Here is a 19,134-nt window from a genome sequence, read left to right as displayed (position 1 = left end):
TAAATTTTTAAAATATTGGGTACAGAAACCAAAAGAGTATGTATAATGTTAGTTGGTTAACTTCATTTATCAAATAGATACAGTCAAACCAAAATTTATCGCGCGCTCAATCCACTCAGCGTGCTTTGTTTATCAGCTCGCGCACATCAGCTATACAGACGTTAATACTGAATGTTTAACATTATATTAATTGCATACATATACTTCGTAGACATCCTTAATCTCTTATAACTCCATTCTGCTGTCCGTTGTTCTGTTGTCAGTGTTTCTTTGTCTGAATATGGCACTGATCACATGCTGTGTGGTATCGGCGTTTGGTATCGGGGCATTTTAACAAGTACGAGTACGAGTACAGAAGCTCAGTATCGGGTATCGGTATCGGTGCATCCCTAATAATAATAATTAATAATAATTCATTACATGTATATAGCGCTTTTCTAGGCACTCAAAGAGCTTTACATTGTCAGGGGGTATCTCCTCATCCACCAGCAGTGTGCAGCATCCACCTGGATACATCCTGGGATTTTTAATGACCACAGAGAGTCAGGACCTCGGTTTAACGTCTCATCCGAAGGACGGTGCTTGTTGACAGTATAGTGTCCCTGTCACTACACTGGGGCGTTAGGACCCACACAGACCACAGGGTGAGCACCCCCTGCTGGCCTCACTAACACCTCTTCCAAAGGATTAGCTCATTTCCAGAATAAATATTACCTGATAATTTACTCACTCCTATTGTCATTCAAGATGCTCGTGTCTTTCTTTCGTCGGTCGAAAAGAAATTAAGGTTTTTTAACACTAGAACCCCCAGAGGTCGCTGTATACCTAAAAGCGTTTTTTACATGTGGCAACTGTTTATATGGCTAAAGAACATATTATTTCACTGTATTATGCCACTGTCTTCACAAAGAAGTTGTCTAGAGTCATGAAATGATTATGTCTAGTCATCAACTATATTTTTACCCTGTTGTTTTATGTTCAAGATTTTTAATGCAGCCTACACTAATCCATAATGGACAGTAAGCAAAAAAAGCCTGCACTGACAACGAAAATTAGAAGGTAGTAAATATTTAGGTGGTGTAATATTATAATACAATGTCATTAATCAATATATTAGGATAACCCATGTTATTTAAATTACTAAAATAGCCTATAGACAATAATGAGCAATAATAATTCACCACACTGCATAGGATGATGCTATGACAAATGAAAGCACACAGCTTCACCTAATTATTAATTTGTTTAGTTATATCATTTATAATTTGAATAAGAGAACAACACCAATAAACTTCGGGTAATCAAAAAAACAATTGTTTTATTCATTACATCATAGATCGGATTTTTTCTTCAGGAAACGGCCAGACTAGAATAAATAGCAACACAGTAGCGATCAATAAACGATATGGCAAGACAAAAATTAAATAATAAAACCAAAGTTTGACCAATTATGAGTAACGTTAGGCTAAAACATCTAAATATGATGTCTGGATCACTGTCAGATGAGCCGTCAGATGCTGAGCCGACCCAGGACGCATAACTTACCATCAGACTCTCCATCACTCATGGCATTTACTGTTTCTAATACCTACCTTGCATAAATTGCCTTCTTTTAGTCATTTTGACTTTATTTATGAAACTGATAACCGCTAAATCAGTGAGTGAAAGGCGTTGCCTAGAAATGTACAATGTTAAAACATAAGCGGCAAGAAAATGAATATGAAAATACATGCATTATATACGGGTAAATTTGACCCGCTGGCGCTGATAGGTATAAATGCCCCGTTTTTTGATCTGGTTTTATCTAAATAATTTTTAACAACATTGGATTGTAAATTACATTATTTTAGTAAAAGTCAATGACTGGGAGACTTGAATGTTTTGTTGAAAATCTGTTATGTACATTTGAAAAACAGCCACGGGTAAAATTTACCCCGTGGCGGTTCTAGTGTTAAAGAAAAAAGGATTTTTCTCCAGATAAATGGGTTGAAGGTCCAAATTCTAATTTCAATGCAGGTTCAAAGGGCTCTACACGATCCCAGCTGAGAAATAAGGGTCATCCAGCAAAACAATCAGTCATTTTCTAAAAAAAAATAAAATAAAATACAATTATAAACTTTTTAACCACATCTTGCACTAGCTCTGTGGTCCCGTCCATAATTTCACGCGTTCACAAGTTGGAAAGTCTTGCATGACGTAGGCAGAAGTAGTACCCAACTCCATCTTATTTTTTTCTCCAACTTCAAAATCAAGCGACATCATTGTTTACCTGTTTTTGTAAAGGACGTTTGATTTAGTCTTTGCATATAGACTTTGTAAACACTGTATCGGTACTTCCACCTACATCACGCGTGACCTTTCCAATGTGACTACGTAATGAGTGGAGTCACGGACCAGCATCGCAGAGCTGGTGCAAGATGAGCATTTGTGGATAAAAGTATATAAATGTAATTTCTCTTTCAAAAGATGACTGATCATTTCACTAGATAAGACCTTTCTTCCTTGGCTGGGTGTAGAGCCCTTTGAAGCGCCATTAAAACTGCAGTTTGGACCTTTAACCCGTTGGCCCCTGTTTAAGTCTACTATATGGAGAAAAATCCTTGGAATGTTTTCCTCAAAGTTCCTCATTTCTTTTCGACTGAAGAAAGAAAAACATGAACATCTTGGATGACATGGGAATGAGTAAATTATCAGGAAATATTTATTGTTGATGTGAACTAATCCGTTAAATGTACATAATAAAATCCTGTTTTAGTATAGTATTTCTTGCGTATATCAAAGGTCATTGCATCCAATCAAACTATTTTACTGCAAAATCATGTCACTTGGTGGTATCCAGTAAAAATCTGCAGTAGTAGTGACAGTAAAGGCATTTACAATGTAACTGTAGCCAACATAATAGTAAATGTTTCTTGAGTGCCAAATCAGTATATTTGAATGATTTCTGAAGGATCACGAGCTATGACTGCTGAAAATTCAGCTTTGCTGTCACATGAATTATTTTTTTATTATTTTTTTTTATATATTAAAATCTACAACAGTTATTTGCAGTTGTAACAATATTTCACAACGTTGCTGCTTTTACTGTATTTTTGATTAAATAAATTCAATCTGGGTGACTTCTTTCAGTAACTTTACAAACTTTTGAACGGTAGTGTACAGAGAGAGAGAGAGCGAGAGAGAGACGTGTATATTCTGGCATTGGTTTATACGGCTTCAGAAATACTGTAAGCCAGTTTTAACAGTTTAGACACTTTTATTTAAATCAGGCTCTGTTCTGTCTCTCCCCAGTGTTGCTGAGGTGTTGGAGAAACACGGTCTCCAGAAGCCCATCTCGTTCGTGAGGAACAGACAAAACAGCATAGAGGAAGCTCACCAGCTGATGGTCCTACTCACCCGTCACACAGGACGCAAGTCTGACGCACACACACACACACACACGGCCACCTTAGCTTTTCCCATAGCACTTGTGTGCACCTGTCTCACTGTCTGTTGTTTGTTCAGAAACCCTCCTGTGAGTGAGTCAGTGTGGAGAAGTTTACTTCAAGATCTCCTGGACATGCAGCAGAATGTTTATACCTGTCTAGAGCCAGAAACTTGCCATCAGGTACTACACATATAATATAAAATAATATAGGTTTTATATTTTATTTTTAGAATTAATCTTGCTGTTATAACTTGTCTGGTTTGTCACAGAGCTGTTTTTCTGTACTATGCTGTATGTTATGTTCCTTACTGCCTGCGTTAGTGTTTTGTAAAGTTCCTGTGATCTTTCCCCTCTACTTTTCCAACCGTTTCATTCTGCCTCACAGCTCCAGCATTATCTATCATCTCATTACCTTCTTTTGTTGCTCTACTGTGTTAGTGTAAGTCTGAATGTCCGTATGTGTGTGTGAAAGAGTCTCAGGCTGCGCGTTAGTCTGATGCCGATGGTGGGCTTTGTCTGTTTGCTCTGTAATTTAGCGGCATTCTCTAACGAGGCTGCATTCCTATCACTATTGATTTCTTCATCACAATCAAGAGCAGAACAGCCGAGCTGAACTTGCCGTCAGGAGTTCACCCTTAACTCCGAGCTGCTCACCCTGTGACTAGAAAGAAAAAAAACACAACAACAAAGGAGAATTATCCTTCAACCTCTACTCCGTTCGAATTGCTCTTACCCAGTTCCTGTCAGTACGGGCTCCTGCACTGTATTTTTCTCCAAGCTACTGAAAGACAATCCCAGACGAACAGTAAATTGAAAGTTCTTAGAGGAAAATGAAAGAACTTGGATGTAGTTTTATGGAATTGGCATTCTCACCATTTCCCCTCTGCGTCTGGGTCCATTTGACAGAATGCAGCCGAGTTGCTTTGAAATCTCTTCAATAGCTAAACAGCTAATGAACTTACACAAACCTCTGCAACCAGCTGTAAACTCTGCCTCACTTCTGTGGGTGTGCATTAGAAATGGCTCATTGGCTCGCAGACCGAGCAGGGGCGGATATTTCATTTGTGTGGTGTTGGGAGTTAACCGTGTTATGGTTATAGGTGCAATGTGCACTGCAGATATTGGATTCTCTAACGCAGACAGATTAAAGCACTTGCAGATTATATTTCTAAAGACCATATGAAACTCCAAGGGCCACGGTTAATGGCATTCAGGTTTTGCAGCACACACACAAACACACGGGGGGGGATTGTTGATTTTTTTTTAAAGTTCTCACTGCAACTGTCTTAATATCTGTCCGCAGTAATGCCACTTTGTTTTGCTGATTTTAATTAGATTGTTCACCTAATGCAAAATGTCTCTTTTGCCAGATACATGAACTGCAATTCTATACAATTTTGTATTTGCAAAATACAAAAGTCTATTGCAAAATGTGTGTGTGTGTGTGTGTGTGTGTGTGTATATATATATATTCTCTATACATGTGTATATATAGTCACAGAACCCGCATTCACTTGAACTATTTTGTAACTATTTTTTTTTTTTACTTTACTTTTGGTCAGTCCAATGCATCCTTGCTAAATAAAAATATTAAAAACCTGAGCTCAAACGTTTAAACGATAGTAGTTTGAAATTGTAGGGAAACCAAGTTGTGTAATTCACACTGCCTCATGGGAATGGGCAGTCACTGCAGTACTCTCCTTGCGTGATTTATTTTATATATATCATTTCAGGAACCCACCAGTTGCTCCCTATAACAGTGACAAATAACAAACATCATTTAAGTATAAAGATAAGCCCTCAACATCACCATACAGCAAATAATGGATAGTGTATTTTGTGTGAAGAACAGCAGGAATCAAGAGAGAATTAGTTCAGTCTATTATTTATTAATGCTTGTTCTTCGGATTTTATGATTTTTTTACGCTGATGTCTTATTCTGCCTAAATGTAGCTGAAGGCAACATTGAAATTACCCAGAACACCACAGCTGTTGCACAGAGATGCTCATGAGATTGTGTTGTCATTGAAAGAGCAGTTTTTGATATTTCTCCTGTAGTGATTCTGTCTCGCCTGCAATTGACTAAAGACAGGTGATTAATTGCCACACCTGAACGTGTCCTTCCCGTGGGTCTCCGCTACACGGCACTGATCTCTTTCTCTCTCTTTTTCTGTCATTCTCTGTCTCTCGTCCACACAGGTGTTTGTGGAGAGTTTGTTATGTTCAGGACGAGAGGAAAACGTCCATCTGGCGATCATGTCCCATGATCTTCTGATTTGTTTAGATGGTGTGTTCTAGTGTTGGGCGATATGCTCCATAGTCATATCGTCCTATCGTCAGCCTGTAAGATCGCCGATACATGATATTATCGTGCTAATCTCTTTAATTATTTACTAATAATTCACTCTGTTTCACAGCCGGAGAGTGAACCAAGTCCAGGTATAGCTAAAAGTAGGCCAATGTTAGTGTAATCTATTACAGTAGTGACAGACAGACACATATAATGGTGTCCTGTATGGAAAGATGTTACCAAAGCTGACAGTTATCTATTTCCACCTGTACAAGTGAACAGAACACTGAGCATCAGCAGCTCATGAGGCGCATTGGAGTGATGTCAACTCCCCTCTTCGACTGATTGGCTAGAGAAGGAGCTGTCAATCTAGAACTATTTGACCAGTGATGACACTTAAGTCCGCTTGCATTTTTACTTGCATTTTTAAATTTTGGTTCCTGTATGGAAAGATGTTTCCCAGCCAACATTTGTCCATTTTCACCTGTACAAGTGAACAGAACAGAGCATCGGCAGTAATGAGGCGTGTTGGAGTGACGTCACCGCCCTCTTCGACTGATTGGCTAGAGGAGAAGCTGTCAATCTAGATCTAGTGGACCAATGATGATGTTTTAGCCCTCACTGATTTACATGAAACTCTAACTGCAACATTTGGAAGAAGAAGCGCAGAACGTGGAATAAAGAGCATACAAAAAAACAGCATAAGCATACAAAAAAAAAAAATATGTGCAGAAAATGTCTGAGAGCACAAAAAACAGAGAAATATGACCAAGGAAAACGTGATTTTGTGTGCAATTCGGATAATTTTGCATTAATATTTCGGTTTTGTGGAATATGATTTTAAATGTGTTTAAAGTTTTAATTCGTGCTTATTATTTTTTTTAATGCTTTATAAAATTTTTGATTTACACTTATTTTTTTATCCGTGACCATTGTTTGTTATTCTGAAAACTTTGCTTTCATTTTAAAATTTTGTGCAATATAATTTTACTTGCGTTTTTAAATTTTGGTTTCACGCTTGTTATTTTTTTTATCCGTGACTGCAATACATTTGGCGAGAATTTGATCCCATGTTAACCACCAATAATAGCACAAAGTAGTGTTCAGCCTTTTAATATTTAATATTTTCCAATATTCCAGTCATTCTCTAAGTATGACGTATGGGGGGCCTGGGAGATGGCCCTAATTCTCAAGCCTTATTCTCTTTCACTCGTTCAAATTTAAATTGTTTGTAACATATTTAATTTATTTATTTAGTTATTTATTTATTGTGATCAATGACTTAAATTTTTATTTATTTATTTATTTTTTGTTTTCCTGTAAAGCTTTTTATTAATTCATTTCTATGATATTGTAAGTTTTTTTTGTATCATTAAAATGAGTTATTAAAATGTTGTTATTATTATTATTATTATTACAGTTCATTTATTTTATTACAATTATTTTATTATTAGTAATAATAATAATAACATTATTATTATTATTAGTAGTAGTAGTAGTAGTATTACTACTAACAACAACAACAATAATAAAAAAAATAAATAAATAAAAAATAATTTTAATTATGCAAATATATCTTAAAATACCTCAAAAATAAATGTGTTATTGTTATATATTTTTTTCCTGATTTTGTTTATTAACTTTTGACAGGAAATGCACAGAAATAGCAGAGTAATACAGGCCTAGTTACTAATACATAAAAAATGAACAACTACTAATATTGTAGGTTGCTGTTTTTATCTCATTAGTAAGTCTCAGCTAAATTCTAAATACTTATTACTTAAAAACTTACTTGTATATAAAAAACTTTTTTTTTCATTATTATGCAAATTTTAAAACACCAAAATATTGGCATAACCACTGGAATAATGTAAGTGAGCATGTGTTCTCATGTCGAGAAATATGAGCTGACTGGGGCAGAGGGGGTGTCGAATCAAACTCTAGTTCGGACCAAGCAATCAAACCATGAGTGAAAATAGCCTGAAACTACCTCTTCAAACTCTGCAGTTGTTTGAGGAGTTTATGATGAAAGAGGAAGAAACCCCGCAGGAATCAAACCGTCCAACGTCATTCTGGTCTCCTGCCTGTTATGAGTCCAGCCCTTCACAATGGCTATTATTGGTGTAATTAGCTGCCATAATGAGAGATTGACTCCATCAGAGACAGACAGACAGTCGGTCACTCACTTCCGCCCTGCAGCTCTAGGTTAATGTGTTTCCAGTCTCTCTGTTTGTCTGTCTATTTTTGTTTTGTTGGGCTGGAGCGCTAAGGGTGACAGACTGCGGCCCCTGAGCGATGGGCCGTGTTGCAAAGTGGGTCAGTAATTAGGCCGTCGTCTGTTCACGGGCGGCTGGACGGGCCGCCACTCCATATGCATTCACACGCATCTCACATTACTGTCATTCTCTCACTCGCACATGCCACAGACAGACAGGGAACTTAGATGGACAGTAATTATGAGCTTAATGTTTAAATTATAGCACTTTTGCCTCCACTGAGAGAGAGAGAGACTGAAAGATTGAAAACAAAATGGTGGGAGAATGTGAACGTGTCAGTGAAGGATTCTGGGACAAACTAGGACTGGAAAGAGAATGACTGATTTCCTCTTCATTGAAAGAATCAGTAGTCTTGTTTTGGAGTCAGTAGTTCTGAAAGAATTTTAGTGGTTCTATTTAAAGGGATAGATCCCCCAAAAATGAAAGTTCTGTCATCACATAATCATCATTTAGTCGTTCCAAACCCACAAGATGTTCATTCGTCTTTGAAGCTCAAACAAATATATTTTTAATGAAACCTAAGAGATTTCTGTCCCTCCATTAAAAGTCCATTCCACCAAAACTTTGACACTTCAAAAAGTTTAAAAAGAGTTCAGAAAAGAAATCCAAATGAATTAAGTGGTTTAATCCAAGTCGTCTGAAGAGACATGATCACTTTATAGGATGTGTAGATTTTCGTATATAAACATTGATCAACACACATATATCAAATATGGTAAACAGAAGCTCAACCAGCAAGTACGTTTGAGCTTCTTTTTACCATATTTGATGCACTGCAGTTTTCTGTTATTACTTTTAAATGCGATCATACAAAGGATTTTTTTCTTCTTGAGGGCGATGAAAAGGGCGATTAAAAGTGGTCTAATTTAAATTATTGGATCTCCAAATAAATGCATGTTTCCTCCACAGACCACTACTAAATGTTTTTGTTGTAGAAAACAAAAATGATTATGTAGCCCTACAAGACAACCCCTTCTAGCAACCACCCATTCCACCTTGCAATCACCTTGCAATGTCCCAACACCCATAATGGTGTTGGTTTTTGCATGGCACTTTCTTAAAAATCAGATTTTTATTGTGATATATTGACTGTGTTGAGTTAGGCCATGTACTTTTTAAATACATCCAACTTTGTAAAGAGGTTAAGAACAGAAACATCTGTTGTGGATTTTCAAACTAGGTTCAAATGCAAAATAAGTTCCCCAAAAAAATGACAGAATGCTAAAGATGCTCTAGATCTCTCTTCTGTTCCTGTCTAACTGTCCCTTTCTCCCTCTTCTTTCGAACACTGAAATAAATCATATGTGTGTGTCTAAATGATATATGAGGTTTTATCTAGGCACTAGGATTATTTTAAAGGGCACCTATTATGCAAAATTCACTTTTACATGTTGTTTGAGCACAAATGTGTGTTGGCAGTGCATGTACACTACCACCCTATAATGATAAAAATCCAGCCGCTCCTTTTTTTTAATCCCCATAAATCATAAGCAGTGTCTCAGAACAAGCAGTTCGCAGAATCTGTAAAATGCGATGTCACATTTTACAAGCCCCACCCACGACTGTTGACAGACACTGCCCTATTAACAGATGAGCCGCACACAATCTGCCATGTTTATCTTCATGTTAGAGCAGTTAAAAGCAGCATTCCAGTAAAAATGTCTTCTTATTAGAGCTACAGAAATGACTCATTCAAGAGCAGTGAGTGATTTTCTGTTTTCATGTTATTGTTTGGGTCATATTAACAGCGTGGGAGCAGTAGGTACTGTACAGGTGCATGTCAATAAATTAGAATGTCGTGGAAAAGTTCATTTATTTCAGTAATTCAACTCAAATTGTGAAACTCGTGTATTAAATAAATTCAATGTACACAGACTGAAGTAGTTTAAGTCTTTGGTTCTTTTAATTGTGATGATTTTGGCTCACATTTAACAAAAACCCACCAATTCACTATCTCAACAAATTAGAATACTTCATAAGACCAATAAAAATACATTTTTAGTTTTGTTAAATGTGAGCCAAAATCATCACAATTAAAAGAACCAAAGACTTAAACTACTTCAGTCTGTGTGCACTGAATTTATTTAATACACGAGTTTCACAATTTGAGTTGAATTACTGAAATAAATGAACTTTTCCACGACATTCTAATTTATTGAGATGCACCTGTATATTATGCTGCTGTCACTTAATACGCTGATCTAATATAAACATGCGATTTATTTCCCAGCTGTTTAACTTCGCAGACATAACGTCTGTTTTTGTAACTTGTGTGTTTTTAACATAAACTTGTGTGTATTTGACAGTTTATGCACAATAAGACATGAAAGAGAGCTTGGTTTAGTACTCACATGCCGCTTGACAGCCGCGCATGCTTCTGAGCGCACATGCGCACAAACCGTATATCAGAAGTTTAAACTGATGTGGCTTTCAAATGCTTGATTTCAGTGTGATAGACATGATAATCAAAAACAAACAGATGTTTTTTAGCAGAGATCTGAGGAACGAGCTGTAAAGGCACAACCCTATTCTAAAAAAGGGGGCGGGGAACAGCAGCTCATTTGCATTTAAAGATACATGCACAAAAACAGCCTGTTTATGCTTCCACTCAAAATAGGCATATTCAAAATGATGTAACAATTGATCTGTGGGGTATTTTGAGAAGAAACTTCACAGACAAATTCTGGAGACACCGGAGACTTATATTACATCTTGTAAAAAGGGGCATAATAGGTGCCCTTTAAAACAAAATTTTTGCATTTTCTGCATTTGCCACAAATACTACTTTCAAACTAGGTGCGAAATTTTATTAAAATAAAAAGTGACAACCTAAAATACGTTCAGGAAAATATAAAATCTCCACATTTCTGGGTTATTAGCAATGCTAAATGTCCACGCTGAATTTCAAAGATGAAGTGCTGTGTCTTGGCCTTGACAAAAACAGGCATGCCGTGTGCAATCCTGAGAGAACGAGTGCTTAAGTCGTCATCGCATGCGGTCACTTCCTGCCAAACAAAACTGAGAAAAACACTTGTAATTATTAGCTTGCTGAGGCTAATCAGAGGCCTTCATTACAAAGACTGCTTTAGCCCCAGGAAGCAGAGGACTGTGCATTGGGTGTTTAGAGCGGTTGTTTTATGTTGAATGGGTTTTACGGGGATTTTGAAGATAGCTGGTGCTTTCACGTACATTTTAATAGTAGCGCAGTTGTCTTGGAAACGGCTTGAAACCATTTGGGCTGCTGACACGTTGGGCAGAGTGTTTTTAAAGTGTTTAGTGGAAAGAAAGTGGAAAGGTGTGGTAAAAGAACATGAGGGTTTTCAGCTATCTGTGCTTCAGAAATCTGGTGGGATTGTGATGATGGTGGTTTTTCTCGTTCCTATTTGGTTGACTCCTAATCTTATAATTCTAATGATGTTTAGGACCGTCATACCATCTAATCAACCATTACAGCAAACAAACACATTTGGTGTAATGTCAGCTTTATATATCTTTTTGTTCTAGCATAAAAATTGCTTGACACAGGTAACTTGCATTATAGTGCTTTTTTTCCATTGCCGTATATCTAAAGTGGCCCCAAAACCTAATTGCAGTATTTAAATTACATGTAAAAATGTGTGAATGTCATTGCATTATAACAAAGTATCAAGTCAATGGCATTTATTTAAGAAATGTTTTTTTCTAGCAAATTATGTCACAAATTGGAGTATGTTAGACTTTAAATGATTAAAAAAAGTTGTGCTGTCAAATTGATTAATCACGATTAATCGCATCCAAAAATAATAGTTTGTTTACATTATATATATATATATATATATATGTGTGTGTGTGTGTGTGTGTGTGCATATAATATATTTACATACGTGTATATATTTAAAAAATATTTACGCGTGTGTGTCTATATATATAATTCTATATATAATAGAATTTTATATAATTTGTTATATATAAATATATATATTACATATATTTCTTAATATATACATGTATGTGTAAATATATGTATTTTTATGTAAATATACACAGTACACACATACAGTGGTGTGAAAAAGTGTTGGCCCCCTTCCCCCTTTTGCATGTTTGTCACACTTTAATGTTTCAGATCATCACTTGCTGTGATAAATGGAACCATGAATTCTGCTGTTTACCAAAAAATCCTGAAGGAGAATGTCCGGCCATCTGTTCGTGACCTCAAGCTGAAGCGAACTTGGGTTCTGCAGCAGGACAATGATCCAAAACACACCAGCAAGTCCACCTCTGAATGGCTGAAGAAAAACAAAATGAAGACTTTGGAGTGGCCTAGTCAAAGTCGTGACCTGAATCCTATTGAGATGATGTGGCATGACCTTAAAAAGGTACTTTTTCACACCACTGTATATTATGTAAAAAAAAAAAACTTTTATTCTGGATGAGATTAATCGTGATTAATTTATTGCATATGAAATTTATATTTCACTCTAAAAATAAGAAATAATTTAATAATTTAAGGAAAAAGATGTATATGGGATCTGTAATCCCAATATTTATAGTTGTTTTATTTTCTTAGTTTTCAAACATTACACCACCAAATGTTTTGAACTTTTGAAGAAAACTGCAGGCAGACCTTAAAGGTTCTCTATTGTTAACCGCAGCGGGTTTCTAAGAACTGCTCATTACAATTTAGGGAATGTGATAAATGTGGATTTCAGACATCCACTCATATTACCTTCTAATATAGTTAGAGTCTAATATAGTTAAAAGTTATTACAAAATTATTATTTTTTTAATTAAAAGATCATTTTTCGATGCCACTAGGTTTGATATTTTTCGTATTTAATGCAATTACATTAAATATGGCTTCGTTCTCTAAATATTTTTTGAGTCCAACGTATTTCCTATCAGCCTTTGTCTGCGTGTGTTGCATTTTAATTTAGCCCAGGGGAAATGCCATTTGATTAATAAGTATGCAGTCATTTAGCAGACACTTTCAAATAAAGCTTTTTATGTTACACTTATTACATGCACAGTACACGTAGATGCCTTACTCAAACGTCACTGGTGATCGTTTTAAACTACAACCTTGTGGTTGCTCACCCCAGATCACAATGCCACACCACTATGATTAATACATTGTGTACAGTATTCATGGAAACTGCTGCGTAAGCTCCTTAAACTGTTTGAAGGGTAGTATATTTTTTTTATATTGGCCAGTATTTGTACGACCCACAGTAAATCTTATGCAAAGCGGAGCTGGAAACAGTCTTCTGGGTCTGATTCCAGTGTCACTGAAAATAACTACCATGTAAAACTCACAGATTGTAGAGGAAACTACTTGAAAAATACTGCTGCATTTTGTTGTTGTTTTTTTTTCCTCAAGCTCTTAAATTGAATTATTATTTCTGCTCTGCTTTCTCTGTTGCTACTGGCTTGGCTCAAAAGTGCACCGCTAGCTTCCTCCGGTCCAGCTGTCTCGGCCAATCTATATTGGAAAGTGACAGCAGAGCTGGCCCGGGATCTGTGCTTTTATTTGTTTTTTGGTCTGTCCCCATTGTCCTATGAAGCACATTTATAGCAGCACAGATGTGGAGCAGACGCAGGCCTCTGCAAGCCTCTGATAACGGTATGAAAGCGACGTGACGTCAGAGTCTCAGTCTGTAATTAAGAAATAAGAAGAATCAAAACTCATTTGAAGGAATGGCTGCTGCTTTTTTCTGTTTTCGCTTTAAAGGAACAGTTCAATCAAAAAAAGAAAATTCTGCCATCATGTACCCATCCTCGTCGTTCCAGACCAATATGAGATTCTTTCTTCTGTGGAACAAAAAAATGAGTTTTTTATTTTTGGAAAAGTGAAGCAGTTTTGGGTGAACTGTCTGTTAAATATTGTATTTTGAATCTTCTTGGTGTGTCCGTTAGGTCGTGTCTGATGTTGATCACGGATTGTCCTTCTCTTGTCCACAAGGAATTGGATCTCATCAGCGACCTCTCTCGACTGGAGCAGTTTGGCGTGAAGTCTTCCCTTACAAGGTAAGCTATTACTACCGTTCGAAAATATGTTCTTCTTCCATTTCCTTCAGGAGATTCGTGCTCAAGCTGACTAAATCGGCTAGATCAAATGTTTGTGTTTATGGCTCTGTTCGTGTTTGCTTTTCCTGTTTGGGTTGAGGGAAAAAATCTCATAAAAACAGACCAAAGTAAAATGTCAAACCAGGGCTGGATGATGTATCAAAAATATCTGTTTTTCAGACTAGTGATTAGGGATGCACGATACTGGATTTTTGCCGATATCCGATATTCCGATATTTTTCCAACTCATTTTGGCCGATATCGATATATTTCCTTTTGTTTGGAAACAACACCAAGTCTCTCCTGTGTGGAAATTATAAGCAAATTATTTTTAATTTTGGTTAGTTTTTAACAAGAACTTATTTGTTAGAATTAAATAAACAATAATGTAGTTCTTTTATAGTGACAGTACATTGATGCTTTGAAAATAACTATAAATAAACTAAATATTAATTGCTGCATTTTTTTCCAGAAAGATGCAGTAGTAACCTTAACATTTTATTTTAAAAGTTAACATTTGTTGATGGTCTAAAGCAAGAGCTGTAAAAATTCTAAATATCTTTTAGAGCTCATAATTTGTTTAAAAAATATAACATATTACACATTAATGAATATATCAGTATATATAAAATTATTTAATTTACAAGTGTCATGTTTGTGATTTTCTTTTTATTCATGTAAGCTATAGCTTCTGACCTTTAAATCGAAACATACTCATTATTTTATGACATCAATTACTGCTTTATTTAATCAGAAACAGTCTAAATGTTATTTGTGTACTTTACTTTCATTTGATTAGAAGTTTCTTCTAATCTATTCAAAAAGAATGATCGTAGTTTCCACAAAAAATATTAAGCATTAATTGTTTTAACACTCATACCGTAAATAGAAATGCTTGTTGACCACCGAATCAGTATATTAGAATGATTTCTGAAGGATCATGTGACACTGAAGACTGGAGTAATGGCTACTGAAAATTCAATTTTGCCTTCAGTAGATTCAGTAGGTTATATTTTAAAAATGTTTAAAATAGAAAACATTTGAATATTTTATACATTTTAAATGTTATAAAATTTCACTGTTACTTGTTTATACTGCATTTTTGATAAAATACATATTTCCTCTGAAATGACTCAGTCACTTTCCCCATTATTTGACCAAACAGCCATTGTTGTTGTAATTAGTAAAATACAGTAAAAATAAAAAAATAAAAAATGTACACATACATTCAATGCACATTTTTCCATAGCTTTTATTTAGGTGAACATTAGGGAGAATGATATTTAATAATCTCTGTCTATGTTCCAGTACAGCAATAAAAAGCAATTAGCCACATGCATGTATTTTTTTATCGCTTTTTACAAAAACAGCTTTATGCACGAGGAAAGCCATTTGGGTCAACATTTTTGAGCATTATCGCATACAGATTTGATATATCATCCAGCAATAGTCAAAAATTGACTTTTTTTTTCCTCGTCAAGAGAAAATGGAGTGATTCTCCCTGGTTCATGCTGTGAAAATTGAAGAGTGTATTAATGATCTGTTACAGTCGTAACATGCTTTACACAATACATGCTTTGCAATACATTATTGGTCTATATCAGTGATCCTCAAATCTGGCTCGCGAGATCCACTTTCCTGCAGAGTTTAGCTCTACCCTAATCAAACACACCTGAGTTTGCTAATCAATGTCTTCAGGATCATTAGAAAATCACAGGTAGGTTTGTTTGATTATAGGGTTGGAGCTAAACTCTGCTGGAAAGTGGATCTCGCGAGCCAGATTTGAGGATCACTGGTCTATATGCACATTAACATATCTAGCCGTTGCACCATGACTTGCTGTTTTCCCCCTCAGAGTATTTCAGGTATTTCAAAGCAGTTCTATTGTGCTCAGCCTAGCTGTATTGACTCAAGAACGTGTCCTGTGTGGACGCCCGTTAATTAAACCTTGCATTTTTATTGTATTACTGACACTGTCCTCAAGAGCTTTTCTCACACATTTCCATTTTCAGTTTTCTGCTAGATAGTCTATTGAGGTTACAAAAGAGATATCCGGTAAAACCAATGTTAAAGGGATACTCCACCCCAAAATGAAAATTTTGTCATTAATCACTTACCCCTATGTCGTTCCAAACCCGTAAAAGCTTTGTTCGTATTCGGAACACAATTTAAGATATTTTGGATGAAAACCTGAAGGCTTGTGACTGTCCCATAGACTGCCAACTAAAATACACTGTTAAGGTCCAGAAAAGTATGAAAAGTACGGTTGAACCACTGATGGCAGATGGACTATTCTGACGATGCTTTTCATCCTTTTCTGGACCTTGACAGTGTAATTTACTCGGCAGTCAATGTGACAGTCACAAGCCTCCCAGTTTTCATCCAAAATATCTTAATTTGTGTTCCGAAGACGAACGAAGCTTTTGCGGGTTTGGAACGACATAGGGGTAAGCAGTGGTTTAGTGGTGCCTGGAGAGGTGGGTATACTCTTAATTTATGCCCCCATTTTTTTAAGCAGCCCAGCAACAGCCTGTGTTATAAACAGTGACATGTAAGAGTCAAGACTAGTCTTGCATATTTAGTTCACCCCAAAATGGGCCAATAGTATTAGCACATTTTCACTTTCTGTAACTTCTGCTACTTGACTTACTGAAGTAAGGATCATTATGAAATTAATATTAGCCACAAAAGGGGTGCAGATTTTGCAATAAATATTAAAATGTAAAAAATGACATAGACTGCAACAATTAACATTTCGTCAGAACCTCTAGTAGACAAGCTATTTTGTTTAGTTATCCATAGGAGAATCATGATCTCTATTTGATACCAAAAAATTTTTTTTTAATTTGTGATCAATTTATCCAGAATTGTGCAGCTCTACTCCTATGTTTGACTGACTGTTTCTCCCATGGCATACAGTAACGGGCAAATAGTAACCCCCTGCCTACTCTACTCCCCCATACCTTTTACAATTTATGTATAGGCTATGCTATATAGTGCGAAAAAATAAAATTATAATAAAATTGTTTAGAGCATTTTAATACAATTAAGCACTAGGCAAGCTGCGATATCAAACAGGACCACAAGGAGAAGCCAAAAGATTACTAAACCTACTGCCTTGACCTGACTGTACAGGCTACTATACGGATCCATTCAGAATCTAAAAAACACCTTCAGGCTTCAGCAACATCCATTATAAAACACTCGTGCTTTTAAGCCAAATACACGCCGAAAAGAATAATTCTGGACATGACTCTAAGCAATCTCTGATGAAACCGGTCGGGTTTTCTCTGTAGCTGTTTTGAACTTAGGCTACTGTTTGAAGGCATTCGTTTACTGGATCCTTGGACTGAAAAGTTTACAGGGGTTTACCGATTTAAAAAATCTGATCGCAAAAACATGCTTTTTTTCCTTTTTAAGGTATTGTTTTCATTATAATGTACTGATTCAAATTAGTAGTTAATAATTAAATATTATTTTATCACTCTTCGCTCCTCCCCTGACATGCACTCACGCCCCAGATCGACTCCGATGCTTACATTCACGTGATTTGTCGAGATGAGAGGCTGGCGCGGGCGCAATCATCAATCAAATTTAAAGGGAAGCCGGTGCATCCTGACTTTACTGGTCTTTACTGGGTATGTTTAGGGAATATTGGCATTTATTTACATGTGATTTGATTAGCTAGTCATGGTGGACTGTCATGATTTTGGCTAATGCAGGACACTAATGAATAATGCACATCAGAGGGGATTTAGAGGTGGGTATACGCAAAGCCGACTGATAAAGAAGTGGGTATATGCCGTATATCTGCGTATACCCTCCACTACAAGTAAAAGAGTGAGCGATAAAGCTAAACTGTAATCAATGACGCTCACGTTCAAGTAAACACAAACCTCTTAGTGCCACACACACAGATCCGCGGCTGTTTTTGGAAGCAGGCTTTGGCAGGGGCTGCTGATGGCTGGCTGGTCTGTATGTGGTTCAGGAGCTGCCCCCACAGTGTCTCCTCAGAAGATGGAGCTGTCTGCTCCCCCGCAGGCCTGTAACTCACGGCCCGCTCGGCCCCCTCCCTGCTTCAGACCAGCGTGACCTCCAGCACAGACCACTTCCAGCTCAATATTTTAAACTGTGCTCAGTCAGACAGCTGAGACATGCTTTGTGTCCATCCAATTACCACACATCACAAGTACTTGCCCGTTATGACAGGAAGTGAGGAGAATGCATGCAGTGAATTTGGTGTTTTTCATAAATTTTTTTTTTTAGTTTAGATCTTTGCTGTGTTTTAAATGGAGTGCTAGCTAATGCATACTGCACAGTGCAGACTTTATAAGGCATGCTATTTTTCAAAATGGTATGTAAGGAAGTGTGTAAAATATATGTTTCATACTGACTGCAGATTTTTACAGTTTTTACAACTGTATTGTACTGTATATATCTCAATATTTATGTATTTGCTTTGAAATGCCACAAAATAGTACAAATTCCCCATAATTTTGACCAAACAGCCCTTGTTGTTAAACAGATTAAAAGTCTTTAATGCAATTAATAAAATAGAGTAAAAAAACAAACATATATGCTTTACATTGACATGAAAAAAGTATATCTGTCACAGCCAGGTTTTGGGCTCTGTCTAAATATATGGCCATGTGAAAAATAAAGTCTCCAACTGTCAGTGTGTTTTTGTGTAAATATATATTCATGTGACAAATTATGCAGTTTACCAGATTGTTGCTTCACATTTTGGCTATTCTAGTCTGTTTATACTGCATTTCTGCTAGATCTTAACTTTTAGTCTTTGTTTTGTTCTTTTCTCTCATTTCCTCTTTGTCTCTGCAGTGCGTCTGCGGACGGATCGTCTATCATTGATAAAGGAGTGCATCTCTCAGTGCCCTACTGCCTACAGACAGTCCACTCTCCTCCTCAGCCTGGCCAGACTGCTGCGTGTTGCAGGTAAAACCGAATGAAAACTTCCCTCAGCATCAGGCTAACGGTCCATTTATGTATGTCCATTGCAGAAAAACGCTTGAACGGAAGTATTTCCAGCTACGAAGATTCATCAACACTGTCACAGACAGCGTGCCACAGCAGTTACGATG

At 36.4% G+C, this 19,134-nt stretch overlaps 1 pseudogene; it reads left to right on the top strand.

The window, feature by feature from the left end:
• LOC107690897 (neuroblastoma-amplified sequence-like) overlaps positions 1–19,134 on the top strand; it is a 170,392-nt pseudogene that overhangs the window by 46,648 nt on the left and 104,610 nt on the right.

This window comes from Sinocyclocheilus anshuiensis, unplaced genomic scaffold (genome assembly GCF_001515605.1).
Source record: "Sinocyclocheilus anshuiensis isolate Anshui unplaced genomic scaffold, SAMN03320099.WGS_v1.1 scaffold3034, whole genome shotgun sequence".
Classification (NCBI taxonomy): Eukaryota; Metazoa; Chordata; class Actinopteri; order Cypriniformes; family Cyprinidae; genus Sinocyclocheilus; species Sinocyclocheilus anshuiensis.
This window is presented reverse-complemented; position numbering and strand designations above follow the sequence as displayed.